Source organism: Homarus americanus, unplaced genomic scaffold (assembly GCF_018991925.1).
Source record: "Homarus americanus isolate GMGI-L3 unplaced genomic scaffold, GMGI_Hamer_2.0 scaffold24260, whole genome shotgun sequence".
In the NCBI taxonomy this organism is placed as follows: domain Eukaryota; kingdom Metazoa; phylum Arthropoda; class Malacostraca; order Decapoda; family Nephropidae; genus Homarus; species Homarus americanus.
In genome coordinates, this window is record NW_024721079.1 from 7,119,991 (window position 1) to 7,128,466 (window position 8,476).

An 8,476-nucleotide genomic window follows, 5' to 3' on the forward strand; every position below is an offset into this window, starting at 1 on the left:
CTGTGTTAAACTTTCATTTGGCTTTTATTTACTGGTTTGGCAACAGTATTTTTTTTTTGTAACTTATTAATTGGTATTATTTTTATTTATTCCTCACATATACTGGTACTGTACAGTATATGTATATTATTTTAAGAAACTATGGCTACTGCAGGAAAATTCACACAAAAGTTTTTTCCTGAATACTCCCTGCTAAAATAGGGGGTGCATCTTATATGCCATAAAATACGGTATTTTTATCATGTGATGCTAGTTCAGAGTGCCTCCTGAATAATTTTACTCTACTACAAAAGAAGTCCATTAATTTAAAGCATAAAACTAATTTATCCCAGTTTGGTAAAAAGTATCGGTTACATTTTTGGGGCTAAATAGGACAATTAAACCAATTTAGCATGACTATGTACAGTACACTTTATACATTATAGTAATACTCCTGTAATCTGGAATCTTCGATTTCCAAAACTTTCCATTACATGTAAAATAAAATTTTAGCTTTCTGAGAAAAATCTCTTCGTTCTAGGCATTTGAATGAATTTCTGAGAGATCGAATCATGTGCTGACAGGATGAGCACGTGAGTGGGTAGGCTCAGAGTGCTCTTGTGCTACGTTTGGCTAATAGAGTCATGTGATTGCATCGGATGCCTATGGTATCTTGCAACATATCTCCTTAAACTCTAGCATAATAACACACTTAGTTCATTGCCTGCTGTCATTGAACAAGCTTGTTTGCTAACTCCTATTTTCACAGATAATCTGTTGTACAGTACTGTACACCATTATCAGGATACAATCATCCAAGAATACTGATAAAGCAGTGGTTAAGGAATGTTAAGATGTAAAAAGTGATTAGTTATGTATACTGTACTGTACATGGTGGACAGTGTATGTCTACTGTGGGCTAATGTGAAGAGGGTGTATGTACAGTATACAGTGTGTGTGTGTACAATCCCTCCTTCATGGAGGGAGAGGCAAGTGACACTTAGCAAAACCTGGTACAGGACAAAGGCAGGCCATCCAATATCATCAGATCACCATTTGACTTGTCTGCAAAACAGCTCAAGATGACGGCATCTGCTAGCGAGTACAGTATACAGTGGTATATTTTGTACATTACGTTAGTGTTTGCAAAAGTAGAAAACGCTATGTGTCTTTCCAACAGCAGTTAAGCCTCTAGCAACAGTACTCCATGCCAGATGCATTGTTTATAATTATGTGGAAACATTCACCAATGCCCAGAAAAATTCGTTAGATGTGCAACTTTTTCCAGTGTTAAGAGAATTCATCTCAATACCCAGAAACCTCAAGCCCGGAAACGCACTGCACCAATCATCCCGTCTGATGGGGATATAACATGCACTCTACTGTACTGACACTTGTGCAAGAAAAATACTTTATACAATACTGTACAGTATACATATCTGGATTTGCTCGCTATCCTTTATAGAAGGTTGGCCATCACCTTTCACATGTTTAATAACCTAAAAAGTCATGGTTAATTCACACCTACTCCTTGATTTTAGGATTTTCTTTTCATTAAACTGAAGAAGGAAAATAAGAAATTTATATTTTATTTTGTTATTATTAATTTTACACAACTGCTTTATGGTCACAAAATTCTTGATGGTTGACAACCCTTTGAAAACTAATGACATCCAGTTTTGACAACTCGTGGTCCACCAGGAAGGTTTAGTGACCTGCACATAACCAAGAACATTGATAAGATTATGTATAAAATAACACTTTAATGACCATAGGTAATTATCTCAATTTATCATGTATGAAAGGAAATTTGAGTTGATTAACCACAAGTGGCCGCTGACTCACCAGGAAATACATTAGTGCCTTGCTGAACTGAAACACGTGAAGCTAATTAATATGATAATGTATGCATGAAATATGAATTGGATGGTGTTCAAAAGGTAAGTTCATAAAAAAGGGATAATTTGTTACATAATTTGATGTAGGTGGTGAGGTGGTGCTGTAGGGCAGAGAGGGACTGTCAGTGTTGGAGTGGCAGCCAGGTCGAGTGGAAGCATTACAATGGTGTACTTGAAGCTCTTAGTGGTGGTGTTGGTCCTGTTTGTTGTCACCACATACAGCAGTAATGTAAGTCGTGTGTGTTAAAACTCCCCACTCATGTTATTAATGGTTTAAATCATAACTATCATGACAATTTGATTTTTAAGGTATAATTTTTTCTGTTAAAGCACATTTCTTATAGATAATTGTCCTCCCTTTCTTTACATTGATATCTTATGGGCAATGTTACTGACAAAGTGCCCCTATATTCAAGCTAGTGCATTGTGGGTATGAAAATAGTAGGTTGTAGATAAGTCATTTATTCTATGTTATTGCTGTCTCCCCTCCCCACCCCGAGTTAACCACTGACCCCTCAACCCTCTATGAGATGACCTTTGACCTCTTGCCCCCTAAGTGATGATCTCTTGACCTTTTGCCTATGTAGAGTTGACTGCTGACCCCTCACCCCCCTATGAGTTGACTGCTGACCCCTCACCCCCTATGAGTTGACTGCTGACCCCTCACCCCCTATGAGTTGACTGCTGACCCCTCACCCCTGTATGAATTTACTGCTGACCCCTCATACCCTATGAGTTCACTGCTGACCTCTCACCCCTATAAGATGACTGCTGACCACTCACCCCTATGAGATGACTGCTGACCTCTCACCCCCTATGAGTTGACTTCTGACCCCTCACCCTTCCCTTTGAGTTGATTACTGACCCCTCACCCCCTATGAGTTGACTGCTGACCCCTCACCTCTGTACTGCCCATTCTGGGGTCACTAATCCTAAGGGGATAACTTAAATCTACTCTTAATTTTAAGGTCGCTGCCACCAGACCCCCTGGACAGTATGTAGCTTGTTCGGTAGCTGGCAGAGCAAGCCAGGCATTGGGTTGGGTTTTTCATTTACCAAATCGAGAGTGGGAAGAATGGTGAAACATCAATCATGACTTAACTAATTTATTCCTTATAAAAACATATTGCATCCAGTCACAATACCAAAGATTTGGCCTTCATCAGAATAACCACTATTATGTTCATTACACTTCACATCAGTATACGTCTTTCATCAAGTAATGACTATTTTCATCTTCATTCTTCATAACAACCACTGACCTCCTTACCTCGGTCATTCCTTCTTACCATAACACCCAACACATCAGACTGCACCACCTGTTAGAGTATAGCATCACATGTTATATTATAGCACCACATCTCGGGTACACTCCACACCTACAAGTATGGAACTCCTCGGTATTCTTCAGGTACACATACTAGGTACCTCGTTCACACTCTACTCTTGCTAATTACGCTAGATGGAATACTTCCCAGGTAATCATACCAGTACTGGTTCCACACCTGGTATTCTTAGGTCGCTCCACGTGGCGACCGCGAAACTTCTCAAACACACAATTATGTTCTCCTATCGTGGGTGGTGATATGTAGGGTATCCACAGATTCCCAGTGGAGGTGCATAATGGCACAAGCAGAACACACCACACCCGGTGGGTTCCTCACAGTGGAGCAGTGGTGGTGGCTTGGCCGACGCTCAAGGCGCGTATCGGTTTTGGTTTGAAGCTGGGCGTCACTGAGAGTACTGCCTGATGGGCTTTTATCACCACGCATTATTGCAACTATTACTTTGCTTTATAACATTATGTAAGGTTTTAAGATGTAAAAAACTGCTAGATAAGTCTTTTAAGGGCTGAATGGAGCACAATGGAGTTCACTGACCTGTTTTGGTGAGCAGCCGGGCGTCGGCGATGCCTGGTGTCTCACATTGAACTAGGCCTACAGTTTTCAATCTTTAATTTTCACTTTGATATTATTCTGGTTCTCACATATACACTTTCCTATCTATTGTGACCTTGTGCCTTATAATTATATATCTTAATTCTAAATTACATACTAAAGTAAGGGTCTGATTTGCTAGTTCCAGGGGAAATTCATTGGGTTATAACATTAATTCGGCACCGTAGCCTGGGGCGGCCTAGGTGCCAAACCCGAACAAAAGCCTAGCGTCGTGTTTTCATGGCGTGGGTATACCCACTTCACTTCACTTCACTCTGTATTTAGGGATCCTACCCTCACACGTTGCAATCATTGAACACATTCATAAGATTCTCTGACCCTTGCACTGTTCGAGGTTATTCGTCACATGGGGTAACGAGGTGTACTAAGCTCACACTGAGGTATACAAGATATTCTCTTTGAAGCATAGTTTCTGGATCACTTCCAACACTTTACATAGGTCTGATACATTTATCCTTTTTCCAGATCATTGTTCTCATATTTTCTTCTGATATCTGCGGTAGCTATGTTTACTAATCGTTCACAGACGTAAATATGGTGACCTTCAGACATGGTTACACTTATCCTTTATAGTACACTAGTCCGTATCAATTGGACCTTCCCAATCATCCTATAGATATCTTGAGTTCTCCTTAATGCTATCAGTACATACTCTTAATATTATATGTCCGTACATTGGTACAATTCGTCTAAAACAGCATACAGTAGGTAAGTTATCCCTTACCAAAGTTTCTCATTTTCTACCGTTTTCTGTGACTCTACAAGTGCGGTGGATTTGAATGTTTTGTAGCGTAATATGAATTGAAGAGATATTAATGATGACAATGATCTGCGCAGTACACCTCCTATGAGTTGACTGCTGACCCCTCACCCTTCCCTATGAGTTGACTGCTGACCCCTCACCCTTCCCTATGAGTTGATTGCTGACCCTCCATCCCTACCTCTAATCCCCTATGAGGAGCAGTGCAGTTACAACACACTGTAAAGTAAGCCTTTTATTAGTTTAAAAGGAAGCAGTATGGTCAGCAATACACTTAACTACCTTCACTTACCCTGTCTGGTCCCCAAGATATGCTAGAGACTATCAGCTGATTGAAAGTGGCCAAAGGAGGGCCACCAGACTGATGCCTGCACTTCGGCACATCAGTTATCCAGAGAGATTAGAGCGCCAGCAATTGCCTAGCTTATACTATACTGTAGACGGGCAAGTGGTGACCTAATTGAGGTGTATAAACATCACAGAGGGGACTACTCAGTCCAGTGTCCATACGTGGAGCTAGTGGTCGCCTGCCCACTAAGGGTCACAGCTCAAGGTTGAATAAGCCACAAGTCCAGAAAACTGTGACGACAAACTTTTTCGGAGTGAGATTTGTGAACTCTTGGAAAAATCTGCCAGACTTGACGAACACTGGAGCAGGTTCAGATACACTCAGGAGCCAGTGCAAGCCCAATGCTTACCAACAGTGCATAACAGAGATGTGGCCGACTGCCCAAGCGGCTAATGAGCCGATCAGTGGCGAAGAGGATAAAGGTAAAATATGTGAGGTACGCATCCACAGCTAGGTGGACTGAGGAGAGCCTTGGGCGTGCACTAACTACCCTTAGGACAGAGGGCACTCTTCTCTCCGGATATAATAAGCATTCTAAACAAAATACTAAGGGCCCAGGATTTGAGAAAGTTGTTATATATGTTAGTCAATTTGTCAAAACAGCCACTCTGTAAAATATACCCGTGAAAATGTTCTGTTTCATGTTGTTAGGCTAGATTAGGTCAGGTTAATTTGAGTTAGGTGAAGGTTACGTATATATTAAAAAAAACAACTAATCTGCACCACCCAAGAAAAAACAAATGAATAACAGCATCAGTTATAAATAAGACATGACTGACAACCTTCCTACACCACCAGCCGTGAACAACAGAATATATAAGACATGATTGGCAACCCTCCCACAACACCACCAGCCGTGAACAACAGAATATAAAAGACATGATTGACAACCCTCCCACAACACCACCAGCCGTGAACAACAGAATATAAAAGACATGATTGACAACCTTCCTACACCACCAGCCGTGAACAACAGAATATAAAAGACATGATTGACAACCTTCCTACACCACCACCAGCCGTGAACAACAGAATATATAAGACATGATTGACAACCCTCCCACAACACCAACCGTGAACAACAGAATATAAAAGACATGATTGACAACCTCCCACAACACCACCAGCCGAACAACAGAATATAAAAGACATGATTGACAACCTCCCTACACCACCAGCCGTGAACAACAGAATATATAAGACATGATTGACAACCTTCCCACAACACCACCAGCCGTGAACAACAGAATATATAAGACATGATTGACAACCCTCCCACAACACCACCAGCCGTGAACAACAGAATATATAAGACATGATTGACAACCTTCCTACACCACCACCAGCCGTGAACAACAGAATATATAAGACATGATTGACAACCCTCCCACAACACCACCAGCCGTGAACAACAGAATATCTAACATACTCAAATCAAGACACATTTAGGACACCATTAGTAACGAACATAATCATTCACAGGTAACTGAGGCTGATTGGTCATCCACTGTGGCGAGTGACAGCAGCTTGTCGAGCCAGCACAGCAGCTTATCCTTCAACCAATACAGCAGCTTATCCTTCAACCAATACAGCAGCTTATCCTTCAACCAATACAGCAGCTTATCCTCCAACCAACACAGCAGCTTATCCTCCAACCAATACAGCAGCTTATCCTTCAACCAATACAGCAGCTTATCCTCCAACCAATACAGCAGCTTATCCTTCAACCAATACAGCAGCTTATCCTCCAACCAATACAGCAGCTTATCCTTCAACCAATACAGCAGCTTATCCTTCAACCAATACAGCAGCTAATCCTCCAATCAACACAGCAGCTAATCCTCCAAGCAACATAGCAGCTAATCCTCCAACCAACACAGTTTATCAAGCACCATTCCTCCAATCATGAGGCACGAAGAAGCATTAGCAGAGGAAACAGTGAATGAGGGAGAAGCACACAAGAACTATGACCGAGCACAGTAAAGGTAGCACCTAACACCATCCCTGGCTATTACGGTAATTACTTTTGACAGAGAAAGAAAAGGCAAGATAGAAAATATTTTGTTAGTTTTTCTATGTCCCAGGCATTATAGTTATCCATATAAACCTAGAAATAAACCTTACACAATACTTGATTACAATAACTAAGATACTAAATCGTCTAAATGTAGCTGTAATATCGTAGACTAAATGCAACTCATCCAGGAAGTATTGTAAAGATGCAATGAATATAATATAGTGTTATGTTCCGGATCATTGATTATAGATGTGATTATAACTAACTTGATACATTATAAATTACTGTAAAGAACCAGTGGATAATATTAAAAAGACTTCACATTGACCTCATTAATAATTAGGCTATAAAACGATCACCCCAAAAAAGTTAGAAATTTAAGGAAAGTTCATTAGAATGATATTTGTGTAATTGATCTTTTGTACAGAGACTGGAAGTATTAAGATGACACAAGTGGGAAGAAATAAGTTCGAATATCAAAGGAATTGTCAACAGATGTACATGGTAAAACTCGAATTAGACACAGTAACTAACATCAACGCAACAGGAGATAACACCACACACGCACAACAACCACATTCACTACAACCACACACACACACTATAACAACACACACGCACAACAACCATACTTCCCACACACTATAAACACACTTATAACAACCACATACACAACAACCATCAACCACTTACAACCATCTATTATAATCACACACACAACAACAACAACCATTCACCACAACCATATACCACAGCCACACACGCCGTAAACTACAGCGACACACACATACAACAACCACACACTACAATCACAAACAACAACCACACACACACACAGCAAATATACGGTACAACCACACACACACACACACAGCAAATATACGGTACAACCACACACACACACAAAACCGCATACTACAACCGTACACGAAAGCCACATACCACATCAACAAACACAAAAACCACACATTCTCGTCACAAGTCAGGAATAAACTAACAAACACATATAAAGTGCAACAACAACTACAGACACACACACGGCACATGTTTCTCTCACTCGTGATCCAAACATTATCAAGATCTATAATACTAGACACGATTCTCAACTTTTCTTCATTGGTTGTGATGTTATTTCCAGTACCGATGCAGCAAGTGTAATACATTTTAAATCTTTACATTATGCTCATTCTTCCCTACTATAAATTTTACAGTGGCCAGCCTGTTGTTACAGTGGGGGTGATATACCATTATATACAGTACATACTTGATTAATGTTAACCATTGTTTAATATATCTGATTGTCGATGTACTTTTGTATACGTGCACTGTCTAACCTAACCTAAACCCACTTAACCTAATCTTAACCAAGGATTCTGAGACTACAGGAGGATAGCTCACTCAATGTTATTTTGTTTTTATCCTCCCGCGGCCGGGTTTGTAAAAAAAAAAAAATATTAAGGCAAGCCCATTTCGCTTTACATGATATTGTGCGATAACACTAGCTTATTCAGTAAA